General features: G+C 44.3%; 1 protein-coding gene across 1 annotated transcript in view; it reads right to left on the bottom strand.

The window, feature by feature from the left end:
- The window catches only part of SLC13A1 (solute carrier family 13 member 1), a 94,580-nt gene extending 91,471 nt beyond the window's left edge, over positions 1-3,109 (bottom strand). The window contains exon 1 of the mRNA XM_056573787.1: positions 3,023-3,109. The gene's annotated coding sequence lies outside the window, so the exon portion shown is untranslated. The remainder of the gene's footprint in view (positions 1-3,022) is intronic.
- Between the last annotated feature and the right edge of the window lie 18,589 nt (positions 3,110-21,698).

Genomic DNA, 21,698 nt, shown 5'->3' with positions numbered 1-21,698 from the left:
TTTGGCATTTGCTAGAGAACACCAAGATTGGCAAATTCTCCACTGGCGCAGGTTCACACTGAGCACATGTGACAGACGTGAAAGAGGCTGGAGATGCTGTGGAGAAAGTTCTGCTGTCTGCAACATCCTCCAGCATGACCGATTTGGCGATGGGTCAGTAATGGTGTTGGGTGGCATTTCTTTGGGGGGCCGCACAGCCCTTCATGTGCTTATCAGAGATAGCCTGACTGCCATTAGGTACCGAGATGAGATCCTCAGACCCCTTGTGAGACCATATATTGGTGCGGTTGGCCCTGGGTTCCTCCAAATGCAAGACATTGCTAGACCCCATGTGGCTGGAGTGTGTCAGCAGTTCCTGCAAGAGGAAGGAATTGATGCTATGGACTGGCCCGCCCATTCCCCAGACCTGAATCCAACTGAGCACATCTGGGACATCATGTCTCACTCCATCCACCAATGCCAAGTTGCACCACAGACTGTCCAGAAGTTGGTGGATGTTTTAGTCTGGGAGGACATCCCTCAGGAGACCATCTCACCTCATCAGGAGCATGCCCAGGCATTGTAGGGAGGTCATACAGGCACGTGGAGGCCACATACACTACTGAGCCTCATTTCGACTTGTTTTAAGAACATTACATCAAAGTTGGATCAGCCTGTAGTGGGGTTTTCCCCTTTGATTTTGAGTGTGAATCCATACCCACACCTCCATGGGTTGATAAATTTGATTCCCTTTGATAATTTTGGTGTTATTTTATAATCAGCACATTAAACTATGTAAAGACTAAAGTATTTCATACGATTAGTTCATTCATTCAGATCTAGGATGTGTTATCTCAGTGTTCCCTTAATTTTTTTTTGAGCAGTGTACTTCTACTCCTGATTAGGATTATTTATAATTCTCCTACCAACATTACCTTATAATAGAGTTTGCCTAAAAGTTCTAGTTTTGCGCAGATCTGCATAAAAAATTCTGACCCTTGTGAAATCAACCTAATAGGGTATATTCAGTCCAAGTTTTTAGGGAATCAGGAGCTACAAATAAGAATTAGCTTGACCTTAGTAAATCTATGCATTATTTAAGCTTGCATAAGAAACTTAGATCAATGCATATCACTAAGAGTACCGCATATACTTTGCAATAGCTGCATAATAATGTAGCAGTTAACTTAAAAAAAGGAACCCCAAATGAGATGTGACTAGTTTTTGATGCAGATTTCATTTTTTAGCTAAAGGCAAAATTGGATCGAGCAAAAAGGAGAGTTATAGGTCCTTCTTTTATGTTTCCCATCCTGTCCTGGCTTTGGTTCAAAAACTGCAGGGGTATTTTTCTCTTAAACCTCCCTTAAAGGAGTTAGTGCCATGCAGTTATCCTCTTTTCTAAACTTTAAAATTTTACATGGAGTCTTGCTGCAAACTCTTCATGAGCCCATTGTGGTTTGCTAGGTGATAGACCACTGTACAGAACTCATGGGAATAAAAAGATATACCGACACAAGGCTGCAAAGTGAATATCTGAAATGTTCAAGGATTTATTATCCTCTATGTGACCGCCAATGCGTTTTTTTTTTTTTACTGCAGACACTAATGGACCATGGGCTGGGCTGCTGTCTTGCATATGTTACCCTCAAAAGAAAGTTTCATCAAGACAAAATATTAAAAAGTTATGGGAGTTGGAATGTAGTAAAAAAAAATTTAAGTGTTTCTTATGTACCAAACTACTAAAACATATATTATGAACCATTATAAAAATATAATGGTGTTTTTATCCCAGATAGAATGGCATTAGTTTAAAATAAAAAAGTAAATAAAAGCAAATTTTTTTATGAAATGCTGCTCATTTAGAGTAATCCCTATACTATAAAAGAAGTAGATGCCGACCATAATTGAACTGCCTAAACACTATAATCCCAGTATTTTTATTTTATTTGAAATATAAAACAGTTAGTACATAATAATACACATCTTATACAATAGTCAATTATCATTTCCTTTCAGTATAAATCACATAATCATATAGCCAAATCCTATAATGCTGTAAAAACAAAGGAAAAAGGGAAAAGAGAAAAAAAAAACTGGAAAATGAGCAAAAAGCAAAAAACTCCACTTTGCACCTTATCAATTCACCTATTTTACTCAGATCATACGTATTAGTAGCTCCTGTGTCTTCTTTTACCTCTCACCAATAAATATTTATATCTTTTCACATTCCCCTCATTTCAAGCATTCTTCTACTCTATAGAGTTTTCTGTGACAACCATACCCTCATAATAAGAAGTTTGGCACAGAAAAAAATCCTCAATCCTGTGTGTCCCAAATTCTCCACCATCACCAAGAACTACCTGCTGAATTGAAAACTCCTGTTCTGTTTCCAAATTATTGTTTATTTTCTAAATAATTCCATTCCAATAATTATGAATTATCGGGTAGTTCCAAATTATATGTAGAAAGTGTGCATCAGAATCATCCCATCTAGGGCATCTAACATCTTTCCAGTATCCAAACATTTATAAGTTTTTGGGTGAATAATAAATATGATATATAATTTTCATTTGAATCAGTCTATAATTACTGCTAATTAAGATGGTATTAAGGTTCTTCAGATATGGTGCCACCTGAAATCATTCAGTGGTCCTAATTCCTTCCTAAATGCCCCTCATATGTTAAATGCAATGTAGTGAGTGAGCAAGTGAATGGCATGTTGGAAACCCCACGTTACAGAAACAATAAATTAGGATGCTAAGGGCAAAATCCACATGGAAATCTGTACCAAAATCTGCATCAAGATATGCACACATATGTAGCAGATTTTTATTTTCGAGTCTACCACTCGTAAACATAGCCGTAGACATCATGTAGTAAAATAATGACCAACTTTCTAAATTCATTAAATCTGCTAAGAAAATAAAACAATGTCCCGACTTAAAGTTGCAGAAAATAAGAGAACATGCTGATTTTACATTGGACCACAATTCTTCAAGAATAAAACGTACATATAAATTCTCAAGAATAAAAGAGTACTTACTTGTAACTATGAAAGATAAAGAAGAGTGAATCCAGCAGCTCTCTTATAAAAGCCATGTTGATTCCTGAATGCCTATGTTGCATTGTTTTGAGATTTAATCTTCAAATACCCTGCCTATAATCTTCCAACAATGAAAGCTTTCATGCTGACAAATATTTGAGGTACAGAAAAGGACAACTAAATGAAACATTATAGCACCAGTATAATTTCCATTCTCTACCAGTGTTTCATCTAAAATAAAAGTGAGACAATTTCACTGTCAGCAACCAAAGGTGTACTGTATTTTTCACCGAATAAGACGCACTTTTTCTTCCCCAAAACTGGGGGGGAAAAGTTGGTGCATCTTATACGGCAAAACCCTGTCCTATCGCGGCGGTCCCTGTGGCCATCAACGGCTGGGACCCGCGGATAATACAGGACATCACCGATCGCGGTGATGCCCTGTATTAACCCTTCAGACGTGGTGATCAAAGCTGATCGCCACATCTTAAGCAAAAATAACACTAACCCGGCTGTTCAGTTGGGCTGTTCGGGACCGCGGCGGTGAAATTGCGGCGTCCCGAACAGCTTACAGGACACTGGGAGGGACCTTACCTGCCTCCTTGGTGTCTGCTCCGTGCTGGGATCCCCTGCATGGCTGGCGCTCTCCTTCGTCGTCATCTCGTCATCACGCACGCCGTCCATTCATCCAATAGGAGCGGCGTGCGTAGCGGCGTAGCGGCGACGGAGAGCGAGGATACCGGGCAGCAGAGACTTTCCGAAGCGACGGGGACACCCCTGGGACGCGGCGACAGTGATGAAGGGCGACATCCAGGGCAGCGGTGACGAGCGGTAACGGGTCTGGAGCGGCGGGGACACGTGAGTATTACCTCCTATACCAATGGTCTTCAACCTGCGGACCTCCAGATGTTGCAAAACTACAACTCCCAGCATGCCCGGACAGCCAACGGCTGTCCGGGCATGCTGGGAGTTGTAGTTTTGCAACATCTGAAGGTCTGAAGGTTGAAGATCACTGTCCTATACTTTACATTGTATTTGGTTCAGAATCTTTATTTTCTAGATTTTTATCCTTTAAAATTAGGTGCGTCTTATATGCCGGAGCGTCTTATATGGCGAAAAATACGGTAATTGCTGGATTCCTCCTGTCAACTCAACAGAACTAAAAAACATATTTTTCATCTTCACATCATGACATAAATACATTATACAGATGTCTGCTATTGTATATTTCACACATTAGAAGACAGCAATGGCTTGAGAACAAGCGTGGGTCTCTGTCTACTGCCTGTTTTCACAGTATTAATGTTGCGTTGTTTCCATTTTGATAAAATGATCTTTATAAAACTACCTCATGTCTTCTTTGTACATTTTCCATTTTAACTGAATTTCCGTCTGTGCGGTCATGTAAAATACTTTTAGGTAAAAACATACATGACTATTCCCCACTACAATATTACTTTATCAGTGCTCATCTCCTAACCACCATTGTAGACTGTGTACCATTGTATGCATTGATCTATCGAAATATAGTTTTCTAAGTGTTCATTTGTACAGCTACACAGCTACAGCGGGTGAAATAAGTATTGAAAATGTCTCCATTTTTCTCACTACGTACATTTACAAAGGTGCACTTGACCTGAAATTTTCACTAACTGTTGGTAACAACCCAAGTAATCCATACATACAAAGACCTCTAAACAAATAAGTTCAGAAATTAAGTTATGTGTAATGATGTGAAATAACACAGGAAGAAAGTATTGAACACATGGAGAAAGGGAGGTGCAAAAAGGCATGAAAATCCAAGACAACAGCAAAAAAATTTTATAATTAAAAAGCAACCAAGCCCCTTGGTGAAAATTAACATCAGCTGGTTCAGTCCCAACTGATGGCCTACAAAAAGGTATTATTGCCAAGGTGTCACACAAGACACATCTCAGGATGGGTAAAAGCAAAGAGCTGTCTGAAGCCTTTCACAACCTAGTTGTTGCAAAACATAATAATGGTGTTAGTTACAGGTATATTTCTAAGATTCTGACTGTTAGTGTGAGAACTGTTGGGGCCATAATACTGAAGTGGAAACACAATCATTTTACCATAAATTTGCCTCAACCAGGTGCTCCTCACAAGATTTCTGACAGAGGAGTGAGAAGAATAATCAGAAGAGTTGTCCAAGAGCCAGGGAAGAGCCAAAAAGACCTTTGTTATGTTAATATCATTAAACACCATAACACCTCTACAGTTCATACCCTTTTAGAATTTGGCTTTTCTCGTGTAGTGGGTTAGCCTTATACCATATCGGGCATCAGAGACTAGATGAAACTGCACCATCTGCATCTCCCTAAAGTTATGTTCTTCAATAACATTTGTCCTGTATACCCATCAGTAGAAATACAAAAAGGTGGATTGCAGGGTGTTGTTAATCTGATATTAGGCCTTCAGTGAATCTTTATTGAGTTTCAGATTCCTTGAAGCCCTGTATAGTAAAGCAGATCAGTCATAGTCATGAAATGACATAGGGGGAGATTTATCAAAGCCTGTCCAGAGTAAACATTGCTGAATTGCCCACAGCAACCAATCAGATCGCTTCTTTCATTTTTCACAGGCCTTTTCAGAACTGAAAGAAGCGATCTCATTGGTTGCTATGGGCAACTCAGCAACTTTTTCTCTGGACAGGTTTTGATAAATCTCCCCCTTATTGTTTAAATCTACTTTTTATTTTAAACCTACATAATTTTTGCTGTATTCTTATTTTTTATTTTTCACATCATACATATTAAAAAAAACAAAACTGTCCAATTGGCTGAATAGTGGACTAACATTTCTTGTTCTGTAGAGATGACTTTTTAGTATTCTCCATATTATTCTTATAGGCAGGATTACAATGAAAGGTAAAACCTGTACAATGCATTTAGGTTTTCAGACCCTTTAATTTTATTTTACATTTTGTTGTGTTGAAACCTTGTGCTAAAGTAAAATAAACAAAACACTTTATTATTTTGTAGGGACGCAAGTACTTTGCTATGTCATTTAAAATTTAGTTCTGGCCCCTCCCCTTTTTCCTGAACATCTTTGAGATATTTCTTCACCTTGATTGGAGACCCCTGTGGTAAATTCAGTTAAGTGGTTAACATAATTTGCAAAGACACACCTCTGACTATATAAGGTCTAACAACTGACAATGAATGTCAGAGCAAAAATCAAGCCATGTGTGGGAAATAACTACCTGTATAGCTCAGAGATGGTATTGTATCTGAAAGTTCCCAAGAGCACAGTGGCCTCTTTAATCGTAAATTAAAGAAGTTTGGAACAACCAGGGCACTTCCTAGAGCTGGCTGCCCCACCACACTAATCAGGAGGGAAAAGGGCCTTGTTATGGGAGGTGACCCAATAGTCACTCTGGCTGAGATCCAAAGATCCTGTGTGTAGATCGTAGAAACTTCCAAAAGGTCAACCATCTTTGCAGCTCTCCACAAATCTGCGCTTTATGACCTCCCCCCTGTCATGTCATCTAATGTGGTTTTCAGGCCTCACCAGCAGCACAGTAAGTAGCAATTCATGAAATGTATTTATATTTATGTGACTAAGTTAATATGCATGTTATAGATATCTAGTGTATGCGTGTTGTGTGTGTGTGTGACTATGTGGTGATTGTGTGTTGTATGCGTGACTTTGTGATAACTGTGTGCTGCATGTGTGACTATGTTGTGATTGTGTGTTGTATGTGTGACTGTGGTGATTGTGTGTTGTATATGTGACTATGTAGTGATTTTGTGTTGTATGTGTGCATAAGTGTGTCCATGTGTCATAAAGATGCATATGTGTGTCTATGTGAGTGGTCACAGTCTGCATCTGTGATCTAGGTAGGTGGTAAATGCATTTAGTGCATTCATGTAAGTCATCAGGGCAGGCCCGTAGCTGGAGTGTGGTGAGTAAGGCACTGGCCTCGAGTGCAGCTGCGAGGAGCACATCAGTATAATGATTGGCGATGCATACAGTATTGTACAGGAGCAGGGACTTCCTGCTTCTGTACTGTAGCACAGTGCAGGCTTATGCTTCAGGCCACGTGCAATGGCATAATTTTGTCACGTGCAGCCTGCAGGCGATGGCTCTGAGGGGAGAATGTCAGGTCTAGGTCTCAGTGCAGGAAGAGAGGGAAGGTAAGGAAGGTTTTTTTTGGGGTGTTATTTATTACCCTTTATATAACCTCTTATACAGTCTGTATAGCCTGTGTAGAGCTGGGGTCACCACTAAATGAGCCAGGTTTACCACTATATGGTCACTGTATGGGGAGATATTGGTCTGTGTACAATGTTTTTTATTCAGTATCAGTATGAAAATATTATCCCATGGTGTAATAGAAGTGGTCATGGTGTGGCAGAATTATTTGTCTCTTGTATAGTGGTGTTATTAGAAACATTGTTCTGTGTATACTGGTTCTTATCCTGTATCAGTATGAGGTAATTATAATCCAGTCACTGTGTAGTGGTAATATTAGTGGTCATGGTTTAGTGCAGTTATATATCCCTTGTATAATGGGTGTTATATGGGATATTGGGTTGGGTATAGTGGTTTCATTAGTGATATTGGTTTGTGTATGGTGTTTTTTTATTTCCTAACAGTATGATGCTCTTTTTAGTTACTGCAAGTTATATGATGTCCTTGTGTGGATGTATTGTTTTACTGGGGCAGTAGTTTACGAGGGGCTACTGGGCAGTGCTGGGCTTTGGGTCGTCATTATGTACGCATTTAGATAAATAATTATGAGTGCCATTTTCTTCACTTCGGCCCCTGCCTCCCAAAATGTCTGTGCATGTCCAAAGATTATGTGTTATGGCCTGAGGAGCATGGCCATCATTGTAGCCTGAGGCGTGTACGATGCCTTCAAATATACTAGCATCTTATCCCTGCAACATTGACTATACAGAGAGGAGGATACAGTGCTCGCATGCATAGGTGTGCCTCCGGCTGTCTAACATAGCCGAGCTGCATAAACCATTTGTCTGTATACGAGGTAAGTACTTTGACACAATACCAAGTGTACAAACTACCCTAACTGTGACTAATGCAATTAGGGCAAGTGGGAAAATAACTATGTACTTTTTTTTTTTTCCTTTTTTTTTAAATTTATTTATCTTTTTGAAAACATAATTTTTTTTTTTAAGTAAAGAAATAATCAAAAAGTGAAAAACCAAGAAAACACCATCAATTGTATTCCTTATGCCTTAAAATCCCTTCATAGAATCCATATTTTAGTTCCCCCACAACCAATTTCCCTTTTACATATAAAAAGAACTTTTTACTTGAGGCCTGCAGCCCCTCCCCTGCCATCTTCTTCCTCTCATCTCATCTCCCACACCCCCACACCCCCCTTATTATATTTGTTCGGTATTCCTATCTTCCCCCTCCTTCAATGAAGACCACAAAAAAATCCTTTTTTTTCTTTTTCCATACACTCAGTTCTTCTTTTTACATTCATATTTAGTGCTCCTTTTTCTCCCCGAATTGCCGGCCCCAGACTGAACATTTATAAGGTCACAAGCTTTGGCATACTACACCCCAGCCTTCTAGGGTACTTTTTAACCCATCCCAGACTGTTCAGATTGCAAGGTTTTCCAAGTAATTCAAATGAGCGCTGTATCTCTTATAGCTGAGTATAAAACCCACCACAACACATACAAAAAATAAATAAAAGGGGGAGCAAATTGGCAATTTGTTCCCTGATAATAAAAATCTCCTTTCCCTCTCACCTCACTCTCCTTCATAGCGCTATATCAGTTATCTCCCCCCCCCCCCCCCCCCCCTCCTCCACATTCCCCATCCCTCATGGCCAAGGAAAAAAAAAAGGAAGAAGAAAAGAGGAAGAGAAAAAAAAGTGCATCAGAAGGGCTACAGGCCTACAAGCATTACAATTTTCTTTCCTCTACCCTCCAACCTCTCACCTCCCCTTGATGGCACTGGAGAAAAGGAACAACAAAAACAAAGGAAAAAAAGCTTAACTATTTCAATACATCCACCAATCTTATTACTTCTTCTTCTGGCATACATTTTATCCAACTATCCCATGTTGAATGGAATTTTTCAAACCTCGCTAATACCTGCATTCTGTGTGCTCATTCTTTTTCTAGTTATAATCAGTCTTAATATAAACATCAGCTTGAACAGCAGTATTTTATTTTTATTTCCAGCCATCATACCTAACAGCCATACTTTGGGGTTCTGCATAAGTTTGATTTTCATTCTTTTCTCAATTTCACTTATCCCTTGTTGCCAAACTATTTGAACCTGTGGGCATTTATAGTACATATGGACAAAATCTGCCTCCACCTCACCGCATTTAGGACAGCTTTATTGTTTGTTTTTTGACATCTTACATAATTGTTTAGGTGTATAGTAAAGTCTCATACTTATAAAAAATTGTGTCACCCTGTGATTTCTATTACATATTCCTTTTTCCCCAGTCCCAAATAGTCGCTCGTTTCCCCTAATTCACTATCCCACAATCTCCGACTCCCGTGAACTCCCTTTTCGTTTTGTACCTTCCTTAAAGGGGTATTCCAGGCCAAAACTTTTTTTTATATATCAACTGGCTCCGGAAAATTATTTCTATTAAAAAAATCTTAATCCTTCCAATAGTTATTAGCTTCTGAAGTTGAGTTGTTGTTTTCTGCCTAACTGCTCTCTGATGACTCACGTCCCGGGAGCTGTGCAGTTCCTATGGGGATATTCTCCCATCATGCACAGCTCCCGGGATGTGACATCATCATTGAGCAGTTAGACAGAAAACTTCAGAAGCTAATAACTATTGGAAGGATTAAGATTTTTTAATAGAAGTAATTTACAAATCTGTTTAACTTTCCGGAGCCAGTTGATATATATAAAAAAATGGTTTTGCCTGGAAAACCCCTTAAATTCTTTATAAACCTTAGATATCACCTTTCTCCTAATTTCTTTCCCCATAATTTCTTTCATTAATGGTTCCTCTTATAATTCTTTATCTTTTATTTTACTCACCGCGTGCTTTAATTGAAAATAACGAAAAACATGGTTCTCCAACTGTGTACTTATCATATAAGCAGGACACATCATGATCAGGGTTGAGACTGACGAGTAGTGGTGGGAGTAGGTGTGGGACAGTGCTGTACTGCTGTTCATGTGACTTAGAAATGAGCCGGAGCAGACCCAGAAGTCTGAATGACAACTTGAGTACTGTAAATGATGCTCATGTGATGCAGGAGAGGGATTTAAATGTGATAGTATCCTCCCAAAAATACAGTTAATTATTTAATTCACTTTTAAATCTTTCGCAAAAACATGACCTTTGTAGGACATTTTTGACATATAATCTAAAGCCTTAAAACAAATAATAGTTTGAATAACTAACTTTGTTAGATGTCATAATTTGTTAAAAGCATAGCAATGCTTCATAATTCTAAGGCTCCTCCTCAAACTGATCTCTGCAGGTTTGGCTTTCGAAACTGTAGGTAAAATGTAAAATGTTACTGTTCCCATTCAAATGAACAAATGGTTGCACTGGCTCAACTATTGGTTATGCTTAGTGAGCAGGAACCACTCTTGGCAGTAGTGATCCAGTTTAGCGAACAAAAAGTTGTTCAAAGTTAGTACAACTATCACTGAAACTATTGGACCAACAGGTCCACATTAGCTATTTCCAAACCAAAATCATTTATCAAAATATAGCTAAAATATACATCTTTATTATAGTTAGAGATGAGCGAATCGAAGTTGACGAACCCAAATTCGTTACGAATTTCATGAAAAATTTGATTTGCAACGAATACGAATATCGCCACGATTCTATCGCGCGAATCGCTTCATTAAACTCCATTTTACACTGTTCCAGGCTATTGCAGACCTAAGATGTCGGATCCACTTGTGAGTACATGGGGCAGGGGATTATGGGAGGACGGGAAACAGCGGCGGGAATGAAGGTAGGCGGGCTGACCCTGAATCACATGTGAGATGCAGCCTATCGGTGGCCATCTTCCCTCTGGTCATTTCTCCTATGCATGAGATAGGGAAAGGAAGTGACTGCACATCTGTGTGCTGATCGCATACAACGGCGTTAAACAGCATATATGCAGCGGTGACATCAGCATTAAGGAAAGACACAGGGCACAGTGTTGCTGCAGTTCTGACCGAGAACGATTCTAGCAAAACCTCGTATTCTCCTTACTCAATATAGCAGGCATAGAGGTGCTGCATAGCAGTCACCTGCGTCATAGATCTCACAGCTGTTTTACCTGTATGGAGCATCTAAACTCCTCTTTTTTCAGCCCAATTGAGTTTGTTCTGTTGCTCCACAAATCTGATACTCACAATTGTGTGACAGAGTGCAATTTAGGGTTTAATCCCTGTAAAAAAAAAAAATTCTGTGGTGCTGCCCAGTTGCGTCCTGCTGCTGTTCAGAAATGTCATATTAGTGTGAACTTTAGTGCCTTTTTACCATTTTTCACCTGTGACTCTGTCTCTGTGCTAAATTCAGTGTTATACAACACGTTATACCCCTGCCGGTGTATGAAAGAAAAAAAAAAGTTTTTCCTGCGTACAAATACGCTTAACAGTGTCCTTATCATTGCAAAGGGCCTACATACAAGCAAATAGCGTACCATATACTACCTTTTTTTCTGTCTCTGTGCTAAATTCAGTGTTATACCACACGTTATACACATGTCGGTGTATTAAAGAAAAAAAAAGTTTTTCTTGCGTACAAATACGCTTAACAGTGGCCTTATCATTGAAAAGGGCCTAAATACAAGCAAATAGCGTACCATATACTACCTTTTTTTCTGTCTCTGTGCTAAATTCAATGTTATACCACACGTTATACACCTGCCAGTGCATTAAAGAAAAAAAAAAGTTTTTCCTGCGTACAAATATGCTTAACAGTGCGCTCATCATTGCAAAGGGCATACATACAACCAAGTAGTGCACTATTTAGTACCTGTATTTCTGTCCCTGTGCTAAATGCAGTGCTATTCCACACATTAGTATACACCGGCTGGTGTATACAAAAAAAAAAAAAGTGTTTTTTCTGCGTAGAAATACGCATACCAGTGCGCTCATCATTGCAAAGGGCATACATACAACAAAGGAGTGTACTATTTAGTAACTGTTATTCTGTCTAGGGTCTATATACTTTGAAAGGACAGCCGTAAATAATAGCCTGCTGCTGTTCTATACCCTCATAAACACACTAAGTATGTCAGGCAGGGAAGTGCCAGGATGTGCACAGAGAAGGGGCAGAGGCCTACATACGTCAGGCAGAGTTGGCAGCAGACTTGGGGCGAGTGGCAGCAGGAGTCGTAGCAATAGGCCTGAGCTCCTGTTAACACCCTGCGGTTGTGTCGTCGACCCATCTCTCCTCGTCAATTGGTTTGCACACTAATCCCCATCATCACAAGCGACATCTCACAACCCCAGTCAAGAGTCGGTGGTTCCTCCGACACAACCCTCAGTTGGCATGGCCCGGAAGCAGTACCCGTAATCCCATTGCCTTTGTCCTATGCTGTTCCCTCTCCCAAAGAAGTATCTCATGCTTTGGGTTCAGCTCCACTATTTAGTGAGGACGATGTAATAGAGGACAGTCAGCAGCTAATGGGCAGCCAAGAATGTGAGGAGACATGCGTCGCTTGCTCCCCAAGGTGGGCAAGTAGTGATGCGGAGAGTGACGTGGGAGGCGGTGTTTCAATTGTTCAGAGTCCTGAGGCAGACACTGTTGTGGAACACGAGGAGGACATCAGTGACGTGCACACATCTTTTGATGATGATGAAGCCGATCGCAATTGGGAGCCGAGTGCAGAAACTGGGGCTTCATCATCATCAGGAGAAGAGATTTGCTCTTTGTCTATGAGGCAGCAAGGCGGTAGCATGGTTGGCAATCAGCGTGGTGGTGGCAGTAGTGGAAATTCAGGAGCCAAACGTGCCAGGGGGAGACCACCTGCTTCGCGGCAAGCTACCATTCAGGGAGGTAGTGGAGCAGGGGTTCCTGGAGACGTCGCCAATAGCAGTGAAATAGTGCGTACTGCGGTTGGGAAAATCAGCTACTCTGCGGTGTGGTTGTTCTTCATAAAGAATCCGGAGGACCTTAGCGTAGTCACATGCAAAATCTGTCGGCAGAAAGTGAAGCGTGGCCAGGGTCCCAATCTCGGCACCACGGCCCTGCGTCAACACATGATTCGCCACCATAAAGCGGCCTGGGATAACCGTGGCTCCGATGTAGTGGTCCAGCCTGCCGCATCACCCAGTGGCCATCCGCTCCCTCCGTCATCCAGCCAAGGCTCCACCACCTCAGCCGAAGGGAGCATTGTGTCAAACCCTCCTTCTGGCGCTCCTGCTTCTTCCGCTTTTTGTCAGCCATTCCGCCAACAATCGATCGGCGAAGCCATGTCCAAGAGACAAAAGTATGCGCCCACTCATCCAACGGCGCAGAAGTTGAATGTGCCCCTGTCCAATTTGCTGGTGTTGCAGTCCCTCCCTTTCCAACTGGTGGACTCTGCAGCTTTCAGGGAATTGATGGCTTGTGCCGAGCCGAGGTGGAGAGTCCCAAGCCGTCATTTCTTTGCGAAGAAGGCAGTACCAGCCCTGCATGAGTTTGTACAAGAGAAGGTGGGCCAGTCCTTGAGCCTGTCGGTGTGTTCAAAAGTGCACGGCAGCGCCGACGTGTGGAGCTGTAACTACGGGCAGGGAAAATACATGTCTTTTACGGCGCACTGGGTAAATGTTGTTCCTGCACAGCCACAACAGCAACTTGGACAGGCCACACCGCTTTCTCCTCCACGCTCTCGCTCCCAGGCAGTTGGTCCTTTTACAGTGTGCGCCTCCTCCTCCCCCGTGTCCTCGGCCTCCACTGCACGACCAAATCTCGGTTGCCCTTCATCGTACCACGTGTGTAGGGCACAGCAGTGTCAAGCCGTCCTTCACATGGTTTGCCTTGGCGAACGGAGTACCACAGGGGAGGAACTGCTAAAGTTCATTAGGGAAGAAATCCGAGTATGGCTTACTCCACGAAATCTGGAAATGGGAACCATGGTGACCGACAATGGGAAGAACATTGTGGCCGCGCTGCGACAAGGAAGTGTGAACCATTCGCCCTGCATGGCACACGTGTTGAATCTGGTTGTCAAGAAGTTCATCAAGTCTTCACCCCATTTGCAAGACGTCCTGACAATGGCATGGAAACTGTGCATGCACTTCAGCCACTCCTACACCGCCAAGCACACTTTGCTTGAGCTGCAGCGTCAGAACGGTATCCCACAACATAGTCTCATTTGTGACGTTGCTACACGTTGGAATTCCACCCTCCATATGTTGGACAGACTATACGAACAAAGAAAAGCCATCACAGATTTTTTGATGATACAAACAGATAGGAGTACTCCCCTGTGTAACTTCAATGTGAACAAGTGGCAGCTCATACGTGACACCTGCCGTTTGCTGAGGTCCTTTGAGGAAGCCACATTTTTTGTTAGTCGCTCGAATTACGCCATGAACGACGTAATTCCACTCCTACATTTACTCCAAAAAATGATTGAAAACATGGCTGGTCACGGCAATGGAGACGTTGCGCCTACATCAGAAGGCTACATGAGTCCTGTGGGGGATGAACTGGAGGAGGATGATGAGGGGCAGAGCGGAGCACAGTTTACGGTGGATGAGATGGCCGGTGTTTCTGGTCATTGGACAGGAGAGGAGGAGCAGGAGCAGCCAGAGGAGCTGGAGAGTTATTACGAGGGAGGCGAGACAGAGGAACCAGACACACCGTGGCAGTATGCAGTGGAGATGGAGGCAGGTAGTCCCAGCGAGTCACTGTCACAAATGGCACGATGCATGCTGAGTTGCTTGCGTAGTGACCCCCGAATTGTCAAAATTCATCAGCGCAATGACTTCTGGATCTCCACCTTATTAGACCCTCGCTACCAGCCCAGAATGGGGGCCTTTTTTACACCCACTGAGAGGGAGGACAAACTGACCTACTTCAGGGAGCTTCTACATAGTCGGTTGGCCGATGCCTATTGGCCACATGGTCCATCCACTCACAGGTCTGACTCGGGGGGCCCTCTGCGCTCACCTTCCACTGCCACGGCTGCTGGGGAGGGGAGGGGTGGCAGGAGCAGTACCGGCTCAATCAGCAGCAGCCTGAGTCTACAGTCACTGATGAGTAGCTTCCTTCAGCCTCGTAGTGAAGCTACTCATCAGCAGAAGGTGGACATGGAGCAGGACCTGAACCAGCAGGTGGTGGCTTAGCTCGACATGACCCTGCCAACAACCGTTGAAGATCCGCTGGACTTCTGGGCAGCCAAACTCGATTTATGGCCGCAACTAGCGGAGTTTGCCCTGGAAAAGCTGTCCTGCACGGCCAGTAGTGTGCCATCAGAGTGGGTGTTTAGTGCGGCCGGGGCCATAGTCACCCCAAGGCGAACTCGTCTGTCCACTAAAAATGTGGAGAGACTGACGTTTGTCAAGATGAATCAGGGATGGATCAGCCAGGATTTCCAGCCACCAATGACAGATGGGTCTGAGTAGATTGACCATGCTCCTACAACAACATTTTCTCTATTGTGGTTGGTTATGAAACCCTCTGGGGCAATCCTGGGCATTGTATGGCCCGCTTGCCACACTCTTTGATTGGCTCTGACCGACCCGCGCTGATTGGGGGACAACTATGCTGCCTAATCTGGGGGATAACTCTGCTCCTAATCTGGGGGACATCTATGCTGCCTAATCTGGGGGACATCTATGCTGCCTAATCTGGGGGACATCTATGCTGCCTAATCTGGTGGACAACTATGCTCCTTATCTGGGGGACAACTATGCTCCTAATCTGGGGGACAACTATGCTCCTAATCTGGGTGACAACTAAACTCCTATTCTGGTGGACATCTATGCTGTCTAATCTGGGGGACATCTATGCAGCCTAATCTGGGGGACATCTATGCTGCCTAATCTGGGTGACATCTATGCTGCCTAATCTGGGGGACATCTATGCTGCCTAATCTGGGGGACAAGTATGCTCCTAATCTGGGGGACATCTATGCTGCCTACTCTGGGGGGACAAGTATGCTCCTAATCTGGGGAACATCTGTGCTGCCTACTCTGGGGGACATCTATGCTGCCTAATCTGGGGGACAACTATGCTACTTATCTGGGGGACAACTATGATCCTAATCTGGGGGACAACTAAGCTCCTAATCTGGTGGACATCTATGCTGCCTAATCTGGGGGACAAGCATGCTCCTAATGTGGGGACATCTATGCTGCCTACTCTGGGGGACAAGTATGCTCCAAATCTGGGGGACATCTATGCAGCCTAATCTGGGGGACATCTATGCTGCCTAATCTGGGTGACATCTATGCTGCCTAATCTGGGGGACATCTATGCTGCCTAATCTGGGGGACAAGTATGCTCCTAATCTGGGGGACATCTATGCTGCCTACTCTGGGGGGACAAGTATGCTCCTAATCTGGGGAACATCTGTGCTGCCTACTCTGGGGGACATCTATGCTGCCTAATCTGGGTGACATCTATGCTGCCTAATCTGGGGGACATCTATGCTGCCTAATCTGGGTGACATCTATGCTGCCTAATCTGGGGGACATCTATGCTGCCTAATCTGGGGGACAAGTATGCTCCTAATCCGGGGGACATCTATGTTGCCTACTCTGGGGGACAAGTATGCTCCTAATCTGGGGGACATCTATGCTGCCTACTCTGGGGGACAAGTATGCTCCTAATCTGGGGGACATCTATGCTGCCTAATCTGGGTGACATCTATGCTGCCTAATCTGGGGGACAAGTATGCTCCTAATCCGGGGGACATCTATGCTGCCTAATCTTGGGGACATCTATGCTGCCTAATCTGGGTGACATCTATGCTGCCTAATCTGGGTGACATCTATGCTGCCTGTCAGGCCCAAGGCCTGATTATGGAAACATACCTGTGTTTTATTATTGCATCTGTGTATAAACTAAGACCTGGGGGGGTGAGGGGTCATTCAGACGGTGTATCCTGTGTCTTTTGTATATTGAAGTTTATTGGGGGGGGGGGGTCTGGCTGTGTGTTTACATAGTCTTTTGAAGTCCTGCATATAATCAACCAGATAAGAGGGCCAGGAAGAGAGATGCCCCCTGGTGGGACCAGAGGGGAGGGGGGAATGGAGTCCCTCCAAAAAGGAGATATATAATATGTAACAATGCTAGAGTCGGTTGTTAAGATCTGTGCCCCAAGCTGACAAGACCATCCTAAGAACAGCTGGAGACCCTCTCTCATGGACTGCTATAATATCAATGCTGTAAGAACTTCATTTTTACTTTTCTGAACTTGATTGCTAAACTCTTATATATATTCTTATACCTGTATGTCATTTGTTAATTTGTATGCATAGCCCTGTGATACCTTTTATCAGATTAAATGTTTAATTAATCAGCTCTTGTCTTTGATCTCTAAATATATGAGCTCACCTTTCTGAAGGCAGCTCGGGTGAAACACGTTTATCTAAGGGTTAATTTGGTGGCTTGCTGGGACTAGTAGTGGATACCCAGAGGTCTGGCGGCTTTAACCCTTGCACCATCACACTCTCTCTAGCGTCTTGGCTGGACCGATAGGGTGTGATCGTGACAACTGGTGGCAGCGTCGGGATATATTTAGAGATTTTTAGTGCTTGCTGGATTTTACCTGTAGGGAAATCTTAGCACTAAAAAGAAATTGCATATATCTTCTTGTGTGTAAATTCCAAAGACAGAGCTCAGTGCTGATTTAAAAGACATACAAAAAGAGTGCAAGACCGTTCTGTCCTCCCCATCTCCTGTTTTACCTCCTCTGTCTCATCTCGGAAATATGGAGGCATATCGCAAGCAGTCCAAGCCTGCACTGGAGCTAATGTGCCAAGAAAAGGACACCCGCCGATGTTACAGATGCAACAATATTGGGCACCTGAGTGCCACTTGCCCCAACAAAAAGAATTCTCCACCAGTAGCTGGAGGACACACAGCCGTTCTTCTGGTGTCCGCAGCGGTGGAGAAAAGAGCTGATAACCTGCAGAGTGTAACTGTGGGTGACCGGGTGACAGTGGGTTTGCGAGATTCTGGAGCCTCCTTTACCTTAGTGCGGCCTGAAGTGGTGGATACAGAGGACATCATCCCTGGAAGAACCATGGCTTTAAAAGGAATTGGAGGTGTGCGGCCTGCTGTGCCCATGGCCCGTGTGTACCTGGATTGGGGTACAGGCAAAGGTTTGCGGGAGGTGGGGGTCTCTGAGGACATCCCTGTTAATGTTCTGCTGGGGAATGATTTGGGTCGGATGCTCTGTCATTATGCTCCAGAGGACATTACCTGCACACCGGATGGGCTAGGAGAGAGCCCTGTTCATTCTGAGGTACTGTGCGAGACTTTGGGAGACACTGTGAAATGTGGTAACTGGGAGGTGGTGCAGGGGATTGATAATTGTTTACCTGTGACTGAACCAGTTATGTTTTCCAAAAGTGGAATGGGGTGTATTGTGAAATGTGGTGACAATGCATTGCCAATGCCAAAACCTAGTGGAGATGGGCTAGGGGGAGGGGTTGGTGTGCCCCTGGTGACATGTAAGGATGAGGGACCAGCAGTCAGTGATATGTCCCAATCCTGTGAGCCTAAGGAGGAGGAGGAAAGGAGTGATAACCCTGTGTATGATGCCTGTATTGTTATGTCTGGAACTGAGGGGGAGGAAGGTAAACCCCATGGAGGCATACCAATGGTGGCAGTGGTAACGCGTCAGCAGCATGCCAGGGCTGCAGCTTTAAAAGAAAGGGAGGATGGTGATGCAAGGGGCAAGCTGTGTGACTTGCAAGCCCCAGCAGAGGAAGGTGGAGATGCTAGTTCACCTGGGGGAAATGTGCTCCCTGATACCACGAGATGGGGGGAGGGAAATGAGCATTTCCGGGAAGCTCTGCGCAGTGACCCTTCCCTTGAAGGGCTGAGACAACGTGCTGAACATACAGGTGTTGACCCAGAGGGGCATAGGGTATATTGGGAAAATGATATCTTGTACTGGGAATCCCTTTCCAAAGGCATGCTAGGGGCCCAGGAGAGAGAAAGGCAGTTAGTGGTTCCTAGGCAGTACAGGAAAGAGCTGCTGAGGTTGGCCCATGAGACCCCCCTGGCAGGACATTTGGGAGTGGCCAAGACAAAGTCCAGGTTGGCACACAATTTCTACTGGCCGGGTATGGGTACTGCTGTTGCCAATTATTGTAGATCTTGTCGGGTCTGCCAGAGGGTGGGTAAGTCCGGGGATGTTACTCGTGTTCCCCTAGTGCCCCTACCAGTCATATCTGTACCCTTTGAACGAGTGGCAGTGGATATTGTGGGACCTCTAACTATACCCAGCAGCACAGGGAAACAATTTATTCTCACTGTTGTAGATTATGCAACTAGGTACCCTGAAGCTGTTGCCTTATCCTCTGTCCGAGCAGATAAGGTGGCAGATGCACTGATCAGTATTTTCTGCAGGGTAGGGTTCCCCAAAGAAATGCTCACTGATCAGGGCACCCAGTTCATGTCCAATCTCATGCAAAGCCTCTGTAAAAAGGTGAATGTACAGCACTTGGTAGCAAGCCCATACCACCCCCAAACAAATGGTCTCTGCGAGAGGTTCAATGGCACCTTGAAACAAATGCTAAAAACATTTGTAGAATCGGAGGGCAGAAACTGGGAAAAGTATTTACCCCATCTGTTATTTGCTTACAGGGAGGTACCCCAAGAATCTATAGGTTTCTCGCCCTTTGAGTTATTGTATGGTCGCAAAGTGCGGGGACCCCTAGATTTAGTTAGGGGAGAATGGGAAGGGGGGCTACATGCCCCTGAGACTTCTGTGGTGGAGTATGTTCTGAGATTCAGGGACAGGATGCAGACACTGACTGGGCTGGTACATGACAACCTCACAGCAGCACAGTCCAGGCAGAAGTACTAGTATGATCGCAATGCCAGGGACCGGGTCTATGAAGTGGGACAGAAGGTAATGGTTCTGAACCCCATTAGGCAGAATAAGTTGCAGGCGGCCTGGGAGGGTCCCTTTACCATTTTACGGTGCCTAGAACCCACCACATATGTAGTAGCCCTTGATGAGAAAGGTCAGAGGCAGAGACAGTACCACATTAATATGCTGAAGGCATACTACGACCCTGAGGAGGTGGTACTCAGTGTATGCAGTGCACCAGAGGAAGGGCTGGGTAGTGATCCCCTACTGGACCTAGTGGAGGAAGCTAAGAGCCAGGGATCCCTTCAGGATGTGGAGATCAATCCACAGCTCTCAGATGAAAGGAGGAGGCAGCTTAATCAGGTACTAGGCCCCTTCAGTGCCACCTTTACTGGGAGGCCCGGGCGAACTACTCTAGCCACCCACCATGTTGATACGGGGGCCCAGCCACCACTAAGACAGGTAGCCTACCGGGTATCCCCTGAAGTAAAAGCCCATATACAGAAGGAGATCGAGGACATGTTAGAGCTAGGGGTAATTAAGAAGTCAAAAAGCCCCTGGGCCTCCCCAGTGGTGCTGGTGCCCAAAAAAGACAAATCCACTAGGTTCTGTGTGGACTACCGAAGGTTAAATGCTGTCACTACCTTTGATGCTTACCCTATGCCCAGAATAGATGAACTACTTGATCAGCTAGCAGGTTCCCAATATGTGACTATCATGGATTTAAGCCGAGGGTACTGGCAGATCGCTATGACCCCAGAGGCCCAGGAGCGGTCAGCCTTTATCACTCCCTTTGGTTTGTATGAGTGCTGTGTCATGCCTTTTGGGATGAAAAATGCCCCAGCCACTTTCCAACGACTTGTTGATCAGCTGCTAGAGGGCCACAGGGAATACGCCGTGGCATACTTAGATGATATTGCCATATTCAGTAACACCTGGGAGGAGCACCTGAGTCACCTGGGCAAGGTGGTAAAGCAAATAGCTGAGGCAGGGCTTACCATAAAACCAGAAAAGTGTCAAGTTGGCATGACAGAAGTGCAGTATCTGGGGCATAGAGTAGGAGGAGGGTCCCTACGCCCTGAGCCCAGTAAGGTGGAGTCTATTATGGCCTGGCCAATTCCTAAGACCAAAAAACAGGTCATGTCCTTTTTGGGGACTGCAGGGTATTATCGTAGATTTGTCCCAGATTATAGTAAGATAGCAAAACCTCTCACAGACTTGACAAAAAAGAAGGTTTCCAAGCAAATTACCTGGACTGAGGATTGTGATAAGTCCTTCATTGCCCTCAAGACTGCACTGTCCAACTCTCCGGTCCTCCAGGCCCCAGATTTCAGTAGGAGGTTTGTGGTACAAACAGATGCTTCCAATTTTGGTCTGGGGGCTGTTCTTAGCCAAGTAAACTCCAATGGAGAAGAACACCCCATTCTCTACCTGAGTAGGAAGCTATTGCCTAGAGAAGTGGCCTATGCAGTCATAGAGAAGGAATGTCTAGCTGTGGTCTGGGCTTTGCAAAAATTACAGCCATACCTGTACGGCAGGGATTTTACTGTCATAACTGATCACAACTCTCTACATTGGTTGGACAGAGTGTCAGGTAACAATGGCAAACTGCTTCGCTGGAGTCTTATCCTCCAACAATATAATTTCACTGTCCAACACAGAAAAGGAAGCCTGCATCAAAATGCAGATGGATTATCGCGTCAGGG

This window comes from Hyla sarda, chromosome 4, assembly GCF_029499605.1.
Source record: "Hyla sarda isolate aHylSar1 chromosome 4, aHylSar1.hap1, whole genome shotgun sequence".
Classification (NCBI taxonomy): Eukaryota; Metazoa; Chordata; class Amphibia; order Anura; family Hylidae; genus Hyla; species Hyla sarda.
Note: the sequence above shows the minus strand (reverse complement) of the source record. Positions and strands in the feature narration are given on the sequence as shown.